This window comes from Herpailurus yagouaroundi, unplaced genomic scaffold, assembly GCF_014898765.1.
Source record: "Herpailurus yagouaroundi ecotype Mexico unplaced genomic scaffold, PumYag 67555, whole genome shotgun sequence".
NCBI lineage: Eukaryota > Metazoa > Chordata > Mammalia > Carnivora > Felidae > Herpailurus > Herpailurus yagouaroundi.
This window is the reverse complement of record NW_024420361.1, coordinates 1,877,425-1,895,187: the sequence shown is the minus strand read 5'-3', so window position 1 is coordinate 1,895,187 and position 17,763 is coordinate 1,877,425. Positions and strand designations below refer to the sequence as shown.

At 38.4% G+C, this 17,763-nt stretch overlaps 1 pseudogene; it reads right to left on the bottom strand.

Annotated features, from left to right (window-relative positions):
• Nucleotides 1-627: 627 nt before the first annotated feature.
• On the bottom strand, nt 628-17,102 carry LOC121025215 (40S ribosomal protein S2-like; annotated as a pseudogene).
• Nucleotides 17,103-17,763: the final 661 nt, after the last annotated feature.

Below are 17,763 nucleotides of genomic sequence, written 5' to 3'. Positions count from 1 at the left end.
AAAAACAAATGAACAAAGGAAAAATAAAGACACAAACCAAAAAGGAGGCTCTTAAATATTAACAATAAACAGATTTTTACCAGAGAGGAGGTGGGTGAGGGCATGGGGAAATAAGTGAATCAAATTAAGAGTATATTTATCTTAACAAACACTGGGCAATATATAGAATTGTTGAATCACGATATTGTATGTTTTGAACTAATATAACACTGCATGTTATGTATATTGGAATTCAAGATTTAAAATCATTTGAAAACAATACATATTTTTATACATCATAGCATTCATTATGCTACATTACTAATTATATTTATAGCTTAGCAAGGCAATTAATATACAAAACTCAATTTATTTTAGATTGTTATCCAACACATGAATAGCAATCTAAGTTATTCTCTGGATTTCACACCCTTTGTACAAGCACTTGCAATATATTTATGATCATATTTTATCTACAATAAATTCAGCTATATTATTATAAGTGATTTTTCCTACTGTACTCATCAATAACTTCAATATTGGGAATAATGATTAAGCCTCTTAATGCAATGGTTGCATTAATGCATTATTCTACTTAATAAATGGTTTTGTTTTGCTGTGTTTGTTTTTTTCTTTTTTTAAGATGCTTTATTTCGCTTTAATTTTCTTGTATAAATCTGTGTTGGACACACCTGGAGCATGGGACCTCTGCACAGAGATTCTGGTGTGAGTCTTCACAAGATGGTCACTGAGTTCCTGATAGGGAGACTTGTTGAACACAGTCTTTTACCAGAGGTGAGTTGTGAGATTGCTGTAGGTTTTGGACATGGCATCACAAATGGCTTTGGTGAAGTTGTCCAGGGTGGCAGTGCAGCCCCTGGTCGAGGTGTAGCCATTGTCAATACCAGACATCATCAGTAGCTTCTTGGGAACAATGCCAATACCTCTGGGGCAGGGATGAAGCACACAAGCACAGAAGCACAGTGGCTGGTCCATCTTGCATAGGACAGTGTGGGGTTTGCTTATGTTGTTCTCCCAGTAGCCTTGACACATGCAATAAATGGAAAGCTTTGCCAGGTTGATGACCCCATGGATGGCAGTGGCTACCTCCTTGGAACACTTAACACTGAGAACGACATGCCTATTGTAATCTCCAATGGCAGCAAGTGCCTTGAACCTGGTCCACTGGCCATCATGGATCTGCTCTTGCACAAGCCTAATCTTTAAAACTTCATCCTTGAGGGATGCATCAGGAAAAAGTCAATGCTCTCAGACTCCTTGAAAGGCAGGGAGAAGAGATAGCTCTCCTCCAGGGACTTGATCTTCATGTCCTTGATCAGGTGGCACAGCTTGGTGACAGGATCCACTCCTTGTCCTTGGCACTACTTAGTAAATGTTATGGTTATTGAATTTTAATTGTACTTAATACCATTCTTTAATACAACATGGACTAATATAATTATATTTCATTCTAATTTCCAATTATGCTCTTTTGTACCAATTCATAAGATGCCATTCTTCATTTATTGAAAGTCACTCCATTCTACCAATTCATTTAGTTCCTATTTTACTCAGGAAACCATTATTAACTATTATTAACTCATCATAATATCACAGCTACTTACACTTATTCACTGCATTTTTACAAACGATGTATAATTTTATGAGCATTTTAGAATGGCTGTATATATTTACAATAAGTAAAAATGACAAAATCTAACCAATATGTTTCTTATCAACTTGTAGCTTCGACCCCATCAGATAGAAATATTTTCTTTAAAAGAGTAGTCATCCTCTTGAGAAACTCAATTATACCCCTATTCTCAAACCAACAATTGTTCTCAGAGATTTTCCTTTCAGTGAGGTCTAAAGGACTTGGACCTGCAGTTTCCTTTTGTCAGGAAATAGTTATACAGACATTAGCCCAGGGTTTCTCTGTAAATTCCACTTTCTTCATGGTTTAAATATTACTTGATTTTATGTATAGTATAACTCTCTTTTTTTTGTGAATTCATCTTTCAACATTTGGGTCTCTTATTTAGTATTCACATTAACCACCATCATTGGTCACTAGGCTTGGCCTGTCGTAGACTCTAAGTCTAAAGTTCTTCTTTGGCCAGCAAAAGAGAGGATGCAGAATTGAAGCAAGAGACGGCTAATGTCCAGGAAAAGACAAGAGCCCCAAATAAGGGTCCTTGCTTCATATTTATTCAGATCAGAAGGCTTACAAATGTGATGGGAGTGTACAAAGAGACAAAGAAACTGTGGACATTAACTTGGGGGCATGAGGGAAGAGGGGGGTTTTGAAGATATACAGTGTTTGGGGTTTGGGTCAATATAAAACAAAATCCTGGCACTGGGCAAATGGGTAGATGGTTGTTAATGACAGACAGGAGGTTCCAAGCCTGTTTTATCTTAGCTAGCCTAGGGGATGAGACAGATAGGGGAAATAACCTCAGGGTCAATAAGGCATCTTTTCTTTTGTTAACCATTTCCACTCTGGGCTGCTTTGCCTGCAGTGAAGCAGTCCATAGTCCAATTCACCAATAGTCTAATTCACTAACTTGGCCCTATCCTCCTGTGAAAGCAGCTTTTCTGCAATAGTACTAAATTGGGGGTGCTTCCACTCTGAACATCTAATCTTGTTTATTTCATATACCTATGTATTGGGCACCTTTGTGCTGTTCTCATTTTAGGCCTTTGCCCCTCCGTCTCTATTCTGGGGACTCTGCACCCCCTCTGTATTTTGGGGTGCCAATCTGGTTTACCCAAACTCAGGTGTGAGCAATTGATTTCTTTATGCCTTGTTAACCCATTGGTGTAAGCCTAGGGATTCCTAAGCTTATCCCCCACATTGGCCAAGCCATTTATGTACATGTATGTCCTTTATGTTCAGTGCTGTAAATGTTCTGGTTTGTTTTCCTTGCCTGAGAAGATATATATTGAAAAATATGTGGACACACACACACACACACACAAAACAGGAATTTTACTCAGACATAAAAAAAATTAGATCTTGTCATTTGTGACAATATGGATGGACCTAGAGGATAATATGCTAAATCAAATAAATCAGAGAAAGACAAATACTGAATGATTTCATTTATATTTGGAATCTAAAAAACAAAGTTAATAAAAACAAAACAAAACAAAACAAAAGCAGAAATAGACCCATACAAATTGGTGGTTGTAGGGTGGGGGGGAAGGAATGGGCAAAATGGGTAAAGAAGAGTGGGATGTATGAGCTTAAAATATGGAATGAATATGTCAGGGGAATGGAAGTTACAACACAGGGAATATAGACAATGGCATTGTAATAATGATTTTTTGGTAACAGATGTTAGCTACAATTATAGTGAGTATAGCATTATGTATATAGTTGTCTAATCAACATGTTGTATACCTGAAACTAATGTAATATTGTGTGTCAACTACACTTCAGTAAAAATGAAAATTAATTTTAAAATGTTCAGGTATTTTAAATAGAGGTAGTTGCAGAAAATTAGAAAACAAAACTAGTTATTTCTAAGTAGTTTTCAAAAGTTGAGAATATAAAATTTTCCATGTTAGAATGATATTAATTCATATATTAATGTCCTAATTTGGTTCAATTTAAATTTTAAGATTTTATTTCCATTTTTACTTTCATGTATCAACAGAGCTCAGAGACTGTGACTAAAAGGAAAATATCAGCACCCATAAGAATGTTCTAAGACTAATTTAATAAGAGCCAGAATCCAGATAAATTTCACTCAGCCTGCTGAGAGAGAAATAAAAGCAAAAGGCAAATTAAAATATCTCATTATTTAACTGCTCATCTCATTTTGTAACATTTTAATACTGTTCTACTTTGATCTTGACTTGCCAATGTGTATCTCAATGTTTCAAATATTTTATTCACGACTAAACACAAGGCATTGGGGGGAGTTCCACACTGATATCTCATATCGTAGTGATATTTTCATCTGTAAAGTGGTAATACAGTCTTCTGGGAATTTTATCGATATTAATCACCAAATGCAATACCACAAGCTGAATTATTTTAATGGTTATCACAAATTTAATCCAATCAACAACATCACTAGTACACAGATTGTGAATAAAAATTGAAAAAGGGAAATAATACATTAATTTCAATTTCAGTTAATATTACTCACTAGCCTTAAGCTCTCAATGTTAAGAATTTATTATAAAAAATTAATTATACCAAAGTTTAATTAAATAATTATGAGCAAGATACAGGCTCATGCATGCACGTGGCCAGTAAACCCAGAGGACTAATTTGTTGTCCTAACAAATAACATGCTTTGTGAACAAAGTTACTGATTTTCATATTCTTGAATTTGATCAACATGAACTTCAACTGTACACAATTATATGGTCTAAAAATGTCATTAAAAGTTGAGTCTACACTTGACTCACGTTAATTCCGCAAAACATCAACTTAAAATACATCAGGGGTGCCTAGGTGCCTCAGTAATTTGGGCATCTGACTCCCAGTTTTTGCTCAGGTAATGGTCTCAGGGTTCATGTGATTGATCCCTGCATTGGGCTCTGTGCTGACAGTGCGAAGCCTGCTTGGGATTCTTTCTCCCCTATCTCTCTGCCCTCCCACACTCTAAATCAATCAATCAATCAATCAATCAATCAATATAATTAACTATATATATATATATAGGGATCCTGGGAAGATGGTGGCGTAGGAGGACATTGGGCTCATGGCACATCCTGCTGATCACTTAGATTCCACCTACACCTGCCTAAATAACCCAGAAAACTGCCAGAAGACTAGCAGAATGGAGTCTCTGGAGCCAAGCGCAGACGAGAGGCCCACAGAAGAGGGTAGGAAGGGCGGAGAGGTGGTGTGCGCTGCACGGACTGGCAGGAGGGAGGCAGGGTGGAGTTGCAGCCCATCAGCCAGGCAGAGCCCCAGAGTTTGGCTTGCAAAAGAGGACGGGCTGGAGGAAGTGTGTTCAGACAGCAAGAAGGACTTGACATCTGGAAGGTTATAAGCTAACAGCTCTGCTCAGAGAATGGGAGTGCTGGAGGACAATGGAAGGGAGAGTTGTTGAGCCCAGATGACAGAGCTCAGCTTGGCACGGAACAAAGACGCTCACCAGAGCCATCTCCCTCGCCCACCCCCCAGCCAAAATCCCAAAGGGAACCAGTTACTTTCCAGGGAACTTGCTTGCACGGCGCAAACACCCAACACTGTGCTTCTGCCTATCCATCCCTCAGGCGGGTGTGACTCCCTCCTGGTGGTGTGGGGCCCCTCCTGAATCGGATCTCCGAAGGAAAAGCGAGCTGAGCCTGCCCCTCCAGCGCCCGTGCACCTTGCCGATCCACCCCAGCTAATAAGCCAGATCCCCAGCACCACAAGCCTGGCAGTGTGCAAGTAGCCAGCTGGGACATATCACCCCACAGTGAACCCGCCCCTAGGAGAGGGGAAGAGAAGGCACACACCAGTCTGACTGTGGCCCCAGTGGTGGGTTGTGGGCAGACATCAGGTCTGACTAAGGCCCCGCCCACCAAAGCTAGTTATTCAAGATAGCACAATGGAAGTGCCCCAAAGTCCCACGCCACTCCAGTGACTATCCAAAATGACGAAACAGAAGAATTCCCTTCAGAAAAACGTCCAGAAAATAACAACTAACGAACAGATCAAAATGAATTAAACAATATAACAGAAAGTGAATTTAGAATAATAGTCATAAAATTATCACTGGGCGTGAAAACAGTATAAAAGACAGCAGAGAATCTCTTGCTACAGAGATCAAGGGACTAAGGAAGAGCCAAGAGGAGCTAAAAAATGCTATTAACGAGCTGCAAAATAAAATGGAGACAACTATGGCTCGGATTGAAGAGGCAGGGGAGAGAATAGGTGAACTAGAAGATAAAATTATGGAAAAAGAAGAAGCTGAGAAAAAGAGAGATAAAAAAATCCAGGAGTATGAGGGGAAAATGAGAGAACTAAGTGATGCATTAAAGAGAAATAATATATGCATAATTGGGATTCCAGAGGAGGAAGAGAGAGGGAAAGGTGCTGAAGGTGTACCTGAAGAAATCATAGCTGAGAACTTCCCTGATCTGGTGAAGGAAAAAGGCATTGGAATCCAAGAGGCACAGAGAACTCCCTTCAGACATAACTTGAATCAATCTTCTGCACGACATATCATAGTGAAACTGGCAAAATACAAGGATAAAGAGAAAACTCTGAAAGCAGCTAGAGATAAACGTGCTCTAACATATAAAGGGAGACTGATAAGACTAGTGACTTGTCTCTCTACTGAAACTTGGCAGGCCAGAAATGAATGGCAGGAGATCTTCAATGTGATGAACAGAAAAAATATGCAGCTGAGAATCCTTTATCCAGCAAGTCTGTCATTTAGAATAGAAGGAGAGATAAAGGTCTTCCCAAACAAACAAAAACTGAAGGAATTTGTCACCACTAAACCAGCCCTACAAGACATCCTAAGGGGGATCCTGTGAGACAAGTACCAGAGACATCGCTAGAAGCATGAAACCTACGGATATCACAATGACTCTAAACCCATATTTTTCTAGAATAACACTGAATGTAAATGGATTAAATGTGCAAACCAAAAGACATAGGGTTTCAGAAGAGATAAAAAAAACAAGACCCATCTATTTGCTATCCACAAGAGACTCATTTTGACCTGAGGAACCCTTCAGATTGAGGGTGAGGGGATGCAGAACTATTTATCATACCACTGGAAGCCAAAAGAAAGCTGGAGTAGTCATACTTATATCAGATAAACTAGACTTTAAATTAAAGGCTGTAACAAGAGATATAGAAGGGCATTATATACTAATCACAGGGTCTATACATCAGGAAGAGCTAACAAATATAAATGTCTATGCATCGAATATGGGAGCCCCCAAATATATAAAACAATCTCTCACAAAAATAAGCAACCTTATTGATAAGAATGTGGTAACTGCAGGGGACTTTAACACACCACTTACAGAAATGGTTAGATCATCTCGACGCACCATCAATAAAGAAACAAGGGCCCTGAAGGATACATTGGATCAGATGGACTTGACAGATCTATTTAGAACTCTGCATCCCAAAGCAACAGAATATACTTTCTTCTCGAGTGCACATGGAACCCTCTCCAACATAGATCACATAATGTGACACAAAACAGCTCTTCATAAGTATACAAGAATTGAAAACATACCATGCATACTCTCAGACCACAATGTGATGAAGCTTGAAATCAACCACAGAAAAAAGTCTGGAAAACCTCCAAGAGCATGGAAGTTAAAGAACACCCTACTAAAGAATGAATGGGTCAACCAGGCAATTAGAGAAGAAATTAAAAGATATATGGAAACAAATGAAAATGAAAATACAACAATCCAAATGCTTTGGGATGCAGTGAAGGCAGTCCTGAGAGGAAAATACATTGCAATCCAGGCCTATCTCAAGAAACAAGAAAAATCCCAAATACAAAATCTAACAGCACACCTAAAGGAAGTAGAAGCAGAACAACAAAGGCAGCCTAAACCCAGCAGAAGAAGAGAAATAATAAAGATCAGAGCAGAAATAAACAATATAGAATCTAAAAAAACTGTAGAGCAGATCAATGAAACCAAGAGATGGTTATTTGAAAAAATGAACAAAATTGACAAACCTCTAGCCAGGCTTCTCAAAAAGAAAAGGGAGATGACCCAAATAGATAAAATCATGAATGAAAATGGAATCATTACAACCAATCCCTCAGAGATACAAACAACTATCAGGGAATACTATGAAAAACTATATGCCAACAAATTGGACAACCTGGAAGAAATGGACAAATTCCTGAACACCCACACTCTTCCAAAACTCAATCAGGAGGAAAGAGAAAGCTTGAACAGACCCATAACCAGCGAAGAAATTGAATCGGTTATCAAAAATCTCCCAACAAATAAGAGTCCAGGACCAGATGGCTTCCCAGGGGAGTTCTACCAGATGTTTAAAGCAGAGATAATACCTATCCTTCTCAAGCTATTCCAAGAAATAGAAAGGGAAGGAAAAATTCCAGACTCATTCCATGAAGCCAGTATTACTTTGATTCCTGAACCAGACAGTGACCCAGTAAGAAAGAGAACTACAGGCCAATATCCCTGATGAATATGGATACAAATATTCTCAATAAGATACTAGCAAATCGAAATCAACGGCATATAAAAAGAATTATTCACCATAATCAACTGAGATTTATTCCTGGGATGCAGGGCTGGTTCAACATTTGCAAATCAATCAATGTGATACATCACATTAATCAAAGGAAAGATAAGAACCATATGATCCTGTCAATCGATGCAGAAAAGGCCTTTGACAAAATTCAGCACCATTTCTTAATAAAAAAAAACATGAGAAAGTTGGGATAGAAGGAACATACTTAAAGATCATCAAAGCCATTTATGACAAGCCCACAGCTAACATCATCCTCAATGGGGAAAAATTGAGAGCTTTCCCCCTGAGGTCAGGAACACACCAGGGATGTCCACTCTCACCGCTGTTGTTTAACATAGTGTTGGAAGTTCTAGCATCAGCAATCAGACAACAAAAGGAAATCAAAGGCATCCAAATTCGCAAAGATGAAGTCAAGCTTTCACTTTTTGCAGGTGACATGATATTATACATGGAAAATCCGATAGACTCCACCAGAACTCTGCTAGAACTGATACATGAATTCAGCAAAGTTGCAGGATACAAAATCAATGTACAGAAATCAGTTGCATTCTTATACACTAACAATAAGCAACAGAAAGACAAATAAAGAAACTGATCCCATTCACAATTGCACCAAGAAGCATACAATACCTAGGAATAAATCTAACCAAAGATGTACAAGATCTGTATGCTGAAAAGTATAGAAAGCTTATGAAGGAAACTGAAGAGGATATAAAGAAATGGAAAAACATTCCGTGCTCATGGATTGGAAGAATAAATATTGTCAAAATGTCAATACTACCCAAAGCTATCTATACATTCAATGCAATCCCAATCAAAATTACACCAGCATTCTTCTCGAAACTAGAACAAGCAATTCTAAAATTCATACGGATCCACAAAAGGCCCCGAATAGCCAAAGTAATTTTGAAGAAGAAGACCAAAGCAGGAGGCATCACAATCCCAGCCTTTAGACTCTACTACAAAGCTGTCATCATCAAGACAGCATGGTCTTGGCACAAAAACAGACACATAGACCAATGGAATAGAATAGAAACCCCAGAACTAGACCCACAAACGTATGGCCAACTCATCTTTGACAAAGCAGGGAAGAACATCCAATGGAAAAAAGACAGTCTCTTTAACAAATGGTGCTGGGAGAACTGGACAGCAACATGCAGAAGGTTGAAACTAGACCACTTTCTGACACCACTCACAAAAGTAAATTCAAAATGGATAAACGACCTGCATGTGAAACAGGAAACCATCAAAACCCTAGAGAAGAAAGCAGGAAAAGACCTCTCTGTCGTCAGCCGTAGCAGTTTCTTACTTGGCACATCCCCAAAGGCAAGGGAATTAAAAGCAAAAATGAACTACTGGGACCTTATGAAGATAAAAAGCTTCTGCACAGCAAAGGAAACAACCAACAAAACTAAAAGGTAACCAACTTAATGGGAAAAGATATTTGCCAATGACATATCGGACAAAGGGCTAGTATCCAAAATCTATAAAGAGGTCACCAAACTCCACACCCGAAAAACAAATAACCCAGTGAAGAAATGGGCAGAAAACATGAATAGACACTTCTCTAAAGAAGCCATCTGGATAGGCAACAAGCATATGAAAAGATGCTCAACATCGCTCCTTATCAAGGAAATACAAATCAAAACCACATTCAGATATCACCTCACGCCAGTCAGAGTGGCCAAAATGAACAAATCAGGAGACTATAGATGCTGGAGAGGATGTGGAGAAACGGGAACCCTCTTGCACTGTTGGTGGGAATGCAAATTGGTGCAGCCACTCTGGAAAACAGTGTGGACGTTCCTCAGAAAATTAAAAAGAGACCTACCCTATGAGCCAGCAATAGCACTGCTAGGAATTTACCCAAGGGATACAGGAGTACTGATGCATACGGGCACTTGTACCCCGATGTTTATGGCAGCACTCTCAACAATAGCCAAATTATGGAAAGAGCCTAAATGTCCATTAACTGATGAATGGATAAAGAAATTGTGGTTCATATACACAATGGAGTACTACATGGCAATGAGAATGAATGAAATATGGCCCTTTGTAGCAACATGGAACTGGAGAGTGTGATGCTAAGTGAAATAAGCCATACAGAGAAAGACAGATACTATATAGTTTCACTCTTATGTGGATCCTGAGAAACTTAATAGAAACCCATGGGGGAGGGGAAGAAAAAAAAAAGAGGTTAAAGTGGAAGAGAGCCAAAGCATAAGAGACTCTTAAAAACTGAGAACAGGAGCGCCTGGGTGGCTCAGTTGGTCAAGAGTCCGACTTCAGGTCAGGTCATGATCTCACGGTCTTTGAGTTCGAGCCCCGGTTCGGGCTCTGTGCTGACAGCTCAGAGCCTGGAGCCTGTTTCGGATTCTGTGTCTCCCTCTCTCTCTGACCCTCCCTCATTCATGCTCTGTCTCTCTCTGTCTCAAAAATAAGTAAAACGTTAAAAAGAGAAATTTAAAAACTGAGAACATACTGAGGGTTTATGGGGGGTGGGAGGGAGGGGAGGGTGGGTGATGGGTATTGAGGAGGGCACCTTTTGGGATGAGCACTGGGTGTTGTATGGAAACCAATTTGACAATAAACTTCATATATTGGAAAAAATCTATCTATATATATATATAGTTTAACCATAGATATATAATTATATATATAATTATATGTAGATATATATAACTATATATATAACTATATATAACTATATATAACTATATATAACTATGTATATATATGTATATATATATAAAATACTTCAAACTAACTTTTGGTTTTCAGAAGTAAAAAAATCAAAGAGACACATGGTTCTGGAGATCAGGGGAGAGATGTGGGCTGATTTATAAATTACAAAGTAATCTTCATAAAGGTTATATTTAAAGCCATAAGTCTACAGGAGACCACTTAGGGTTTGGATGTATACAGAAACATTTTAAAAAGGACTAGTGGAGTTAAGATGAACTCAACTTTAAATATTTATAAATTGATAATGGAATGGTAGATTCATCTGAAAATAAGTACCCAGAGAGGGAAGAGAAAACCATGAGTGTGATATCTAGAAACCAATCAACGTTTCAAGAAAATGAAATTAACTAATTATGCTTAAAGCAAAATTTCTATTATAGTAATTTATTCATGTCAAAATTCACCCAAAATTTATCAGCTCAAAACAACAAACATTTATCATCTCGCACAGTTGCTAATGGTTGAAAATCTGAGAGCAATTTAGCTGGATCTTTCAGGTTCTTAGTCTCTCATGAGGCTTCAATTAAGCTCTCAGTCTGGGCTGCAGTCTTCTGAAAATTTGACTGGAAGTTGAGGATCCACTTCTAAGTTGGCTCACTCACAGGGCTGTTGTCAGGATGCTTAAATTCCTTTGGGATTGTTAGCCAGAGGCCTCATTTCCTCTATGGTATGGACTGCATGTTTGTGTATCCCCAAATTCATATGTTGAAGTCCTAATCCCCAATATAATGGTATTTGGAGATGAGAACTGTAGGTGATAATTAGGTCATAAGGGTGCAAGCTCTTATGATGGGATTCATTAGTGCTCTTATAGTAAGAGACAGAAAATATTGTGAGCACTCACCCTCAATCCCTATTTCTCTGCCATGTGAGGACATAATAAGGAAAACAGATCTCCCTAGAAAGTAAATTATCCAACACCTTTATCTTGGACTTCCAAGCCTCCAAAATTGTGAGAAATAAATGTGTATTGTTTAAGCTTCCTGGTCTATAACATTTTTTTTTTATGGCATCATGAACCTAGTCACTTTCCATGTCAGCATCTTCTGGAAACAGTAGGAAACTTCCCCCAGAGATAATAATCTAAGAAAAAGAGCAGAAATGCAATTATAATGCCTTTCAACACTTATTTTCTGAAGCCATCTACCATCACTTTTATTTATTCCATTCATTAGAAGTGATTTACTAAATCCAGAACACATTCAGTGGAGGGGAATTAGTTTGTACATCTTGAAGAAAGGAGTATCAAAGAACTTGTTGATATATTTTAAAAGTATCAGTGTCAAATTCTTCTGGAAAAAAATATTTGTCCTTCTTGTTGGTAAAATATATTCATCCTTTCTTAATGTAACTAAACCAATGTGAGTTTGTTCCTTGGCAAATCAGAAACCTCACCAGGTTGAGCTGTCTCACAAAGAAAACTTCATTTGCAGCAAATACGGAGATCACAGAGAATGACTTCCAAAGCTGTGACTCCCCAAACAAGGATGAGTGGCTTTTTTTTAAATTTAGGGTTAGGATAAAAAATTAGATAGGGAAGCCTCGTCATGGTACATAGAGGCGGGCATAAGGTCAAGCATGTGTCTTAATGATACATGCCTATACACACATTGTATGCTATGTAAATGAGGCTTATGCTCCTCCTTGGGCAGATATTTTAGTATTATCATGAGGTAAAGGTAGTTTTCAGTCATTCTAGAGGTCACTTAATGATCTATTTGTACATGCATACACAGGTGATAAGTGCAAACTGGTCTGGGTGGTCTGGGCTGGATGGAGGCGTTGTCAGGGCAATTGCTATCAATTTATGGGCAGTTTCACTTTCCATTTGCCTGAGCTAAGATATTAGCTGGAAAGAAGAGCTTAAGGGAAAATGTGGGACAAAGGTCAGTGAGTACAAGCAGGTGGGAAGTAAAAGTCAGGTCTTGGAGTTTAGCTTATGATAGAAAGGTACCCAAAAGCATCATGCTATTACAGAATCAGTTCAAAGTTCACGATGTCATCATCCAAATTAGGTTATGTTGTGGATGAAGCTCCTCATATATTTTAATAAGCAGAGAACCTCAAGTACATTTCTTTTCCATCTGAAGACTTGGGAATGAAAGGAACAAGTTATCTATCTCTCATATCACCACCATACAATAGTGGGACAGTAATAGCATAAGTGCTATATAGATGGTCCTCTTCACAAAAGGGGAAATTAGAGGCACAATAGCCATAACAATTCTAAAATCCAGCCAGTCAGATACTTGAGGTTCCACACCATCCTATGCCTGCCTAGCAATAATTTCCTGTCTCCCTGGTCTCCTGGTTCTGCTCTCAGAATCACCCTTCCATCTTCATGAAAGGTAGTACATGTTTGCAGTTGAGTGTTTTGTTTTCTTGTTTTTTTTTTTTTTTCAGTTTGCTTTTCATCAGTAGTATCTAGTGGTCAAAAGGCTTTATATATATATATATATATATATATATATATATATATATATATATATTTCCTACTTGTCTGTGGCCATGTCAGTTCAAACTGGCAGTGTTTCTGTGAATGTACTTATCTTTAACACTTTGTGAGTGTCCCTCAAGTCCCATTGGGGTTCACTTCATTACACTAATGCCATGCCCACAAATTTCCTTAAAATATGCACTCTGTACTTTGGATTTCTATTGAAATGACTGAGAGTCACACCCTGAAACTTCCTGAAAACACTATTGTTTGATAAAATCTAAGAGGCACACCCTTAAACTCTTTAGAAGGCTTTTTATCAGACTGCACTATATACTGAAACCCAACCTTAGAACTTTTCGAAGTCTTAACAAATGATTTTAGTCATACCCTTGGCTTTATGTTTAGACCATATTTTCCTTGTATGAGATCTAGAATGTATCCTTTATATTTGGTAACACAGGGACTCCTGGATGGCTAAGTTGTGCCTCCGACTTCGGCTCAAGTCACGATCTCACAGTTTGTGGGTTCGAGCCCTATATCGGTCTCTGTGCTGACAGCTCAGAGCCTGGAGCTAGTTTCAGATTTTGTGTCTCCCTCCCTCTCTGCCCCTCCCCTGCTTGCACTCTGTGTCTGTTTCAAAAATGAATAAACATTAAAAAAAATTTAGATTTGGTAACACAAATATCCTTGATGACTTTAGAAAAATCAATTTTGGTGGAGTAGTCAGAGTAGAAGGCAAAATAAAGTGAATTAAAGAATGCAAATAAAAACTAAAAAAATGTGTATAGGTTTTAAATCTTAGCAATAATGGGGACAAATCGAATAAGGCAGTAACTGAATAAGCCATGTGTAATTATGACAGCTAAGCAAAACTATAAAGATATGAATAAGTATAGCATTTTTAAAGGACTTCTAAGAGATTTTTATGATTAGAGTGCCCAGATCAATAGGGAAACTCTAGAGTCAAAAATCTTCCTGCTAAGTTACACAATGACACTGCCACAATCCAGAAGCTTCCATTATAAGGAAACCATTAGAAGAGAGAATCCTGCACAGCCATGAAGACACTGCAACTGCTCTGGGTTCTGAAACCACTACATGCTCACTATAATACACACAAAGATAATAAAATCCCCAAACTCCATCTGTCTATGGATAACCAGGAAGCTGGTAACCTCATACTGGTACCTCTGTTAACATGGATGTAGAGGAACAAAATTCTTTTGGTTTGTAATCTCATGCAAATATATTTGATGAGCCAAATATAATCACATCCCAAACTCTAGCAGCAAGGTAGTTTGAAAAATGTACTTTTCAGTTTCCTAAGCTTTTTCATTATAACAGGATGAAAGAATCAATGTTGAATACCAATTTACCTTAGTCACCCCAAGAATTATAGCATCTTGATTCTGAGACTCAGAACTACATACAATATTAACGAAAGGGGTGCCTGGGTGGCTTGGATGGTTAAGTGTCCAACTCTTGATTTTGGCGCAGGTCATTATCTCATGGTTTGTGAGATCAAACTCCATTTCAGGCTTTGCACTGACAACGCAGAGCCTGCTTGGGATTCTCTCTCCCACCCCATCTGCTACTCCCCTTCAAACTAAACTTAAAAAAAAGAACTACATACAATACTAATGAAAGAATAACATGACAGAAAGATATCCAAGTGGAAATAATGTTATGCTGGAACTTGTTTGTAATGACTTACGGGGCCAATTGTTAATGTTCTGGAAATTTGCAAGGTAGCTGATATAACGTTGCTAACTTAAATTACCATGGTAGTATTTTAGCACAAAAATCTTGAAATACTACAAATAAGGCTATTTGCCTGCCCAAAATCAATTGTTACAAATATATCAGTACATTGGCTACAATGGCTTGCAATTTTATAACAGTTATAGTGTTTTCAAAACCATTCTAATGTTTTAGGCTTTGTATAGTTAAATGTCTTTTCCTATAACTTTTGAGAAAGCAGTTTTTTGCACCTACCTGATGTTTCATAGACTCTGGTACCTATTTAGTAAATGCAGATAACCAAACTTTGGCTGAGAACTGAACTTATATTTTTAATAAAATTATTAAACCAAGGAGAAATATTATGTCTGTCAGGTTACTCTGGTTCAATTCTTTGGGGTTTTTTTGAATTCCTATAGTTTCAGGTACAGTGAGTTTAAGGTACAGTTAGTTCAGAATTTTGCAAGTAGGAGATCCAGGATTTAAATCCATAATTCCTGTCTATAATTTGCCCATGATTTGTACACTATATAATGCTATAGTTTATTAAATTTATATTACCCAATGAAAAGTACTAAGTAAAAAGTAAAAATAAGTTGATGCTAGTAACAACTATGTTGTTTGTGTGTTACAATGAATTTCAGGTGCCATTAATATGATGTGTTATAAATGCAATGAACTAAAGCAAATATAACCAAGATTCGTCTGTATGAAATTGAGAAAGTGTAATAATTATATGAACAGCAGTTACATATAACTATTAAAAAGGGCAGTATGCTTTTTATAGCCTATAATAAGAGTTAGCTAATTCTATAATAAATTAAAATATATGCTTCAAAGTGTATGTTTATAATACTTAAATTTTACATATGGTACATTAAGCTTCAGTCATACAATTATTATTAATGCAAGAAAGTACAAAAGTAATTTCACATTTATTACAGAACAAAAATAAGCCTCACTTTATGAAATAAAAGTTATAGCTGTACTTTTAGAAAGTAATAGTTAATTACTGAAATGAAATTCAAGAAAAATAAAACAGTTGGGGATCCTGGGTAGCTCATTGGTTAAGTGTCCTACTGCAGGCAGGTCATGTGCTCATGGTTCATGGGTTTGAGCCCCTTTTTGGGCTCTGTGCTGACAGCTCAGGGCCTGAAGCCTGCTTCTGATTCTGTGTCTCCCTCTATCTATAGTCCTCCCCTGCTCGTGCTCTGACTCTCTCTCTCTCAAAAAATAAACATTAAAAAATTAAAAAAATAAAATAGCTAGACTAAAAGAATATCACCTTATAAAAGTTATTTTTCCTAAAGTAAAGCCAGTTATTTTATTTATCTTTTTGGCTCAATTCTTCCTTTAACTTTATTCTTCAAGATAAAATATATGAGAATCTTTTAAAGATATATATTTTTTCATGTGTAAAATCTTTAATAAGCACTGAAATGCCTAGAAAATTTTAATCTCAGTTTCATACGTCCACTAGATGGCAGGATTAGATAAACAATAGATAACCATAAAGATTCCAATCATATTGTGTGAAATGAAAAAGCACTATTAATTCATATTCCTTTTAGTCACATTTCAAAATTATTTTTTGCAATACATACATGAGATTATTTATTTTCACGTCATCCAATTGTTCTCATTTTATCAAATTGGTGTGTTAAATTTAACCTCTAACACTCGTATATGAGGAAAATATTATTTCAACATTTTGTTTAAGAATTCTTCTTGGAGCTGCCATTCGACCTCGGACTCCCTCGGTTTCGCGGGTGCCCCCAGTCTAACCCCAGACCCAGCCCAGGAAAGGAAATGCCTGCTGTCTGAAAGCGCCTCACAGAGCAGCTGCAGAGCTAGGCTCCAGGAGGGACTTACCGCCTCCAGAGCCTGCAACAAAGCGAAAAGCTCAGGGGAGCTCAACAGTTTCAGGTACCTGTGGTCAGTGGTGGTCCGGGAGCAGATGATCCCCCTGATGTCAGAAGTAGCTGACATTTTGGAGGAGGGTTGGAAGATGGCGGCATAGGAGGACGCTGGGCTCACCGCGCGTCCTGCTGATCACTTAGATTCCACCTACACCTGCCTAAATAACCCAGAAAACCGCCAGAGGATTAGGAGAACGGAGTCTCTGGAGCCAAGCACAGATGAGAGGCCCACGGAAGAGGGTAGGAAGGGCGGCGAGGCGGTGCGCGGTCCACAGACTGGCAGGAGGGAGCAGGGGAGAAGGGGCAGCCTGCAGGCCAAACAGAGCCCCTGGGTCTGGCTGTCAAAAGCAGAGGGGCCTGACAGACTGTGTTCCGACACCAAGCGTGACTTAGCGTCTGGGAGGTCATAAGTTAACAGCTCTACTCAGAAAGCGGGAAGGCTGGAGGACAAAGGGAGGGAGAGCTGCTGAGCACCCAGACTACAGAGCTCAGTTTGGTGGGAAATAGAGGCGCTCACCAGCGCCATCTCTCTCGCCCATCCCCCAGCCAAAATCCCAAAGGGAACCAGTTCCTGCCAGGGAACTTGCTCACTCCACACAAACACCCAACTCTGTGCTTCTGCAGAGCCAAACCTCCAGCAGCGGATCTGACTCCCTCCAACTGCTACAGGGCCCCTCCTGAAGTGGATCATCTAAGGAGAAGCAAGCTAAGCCTGCCCCTCCTGCCCCTGT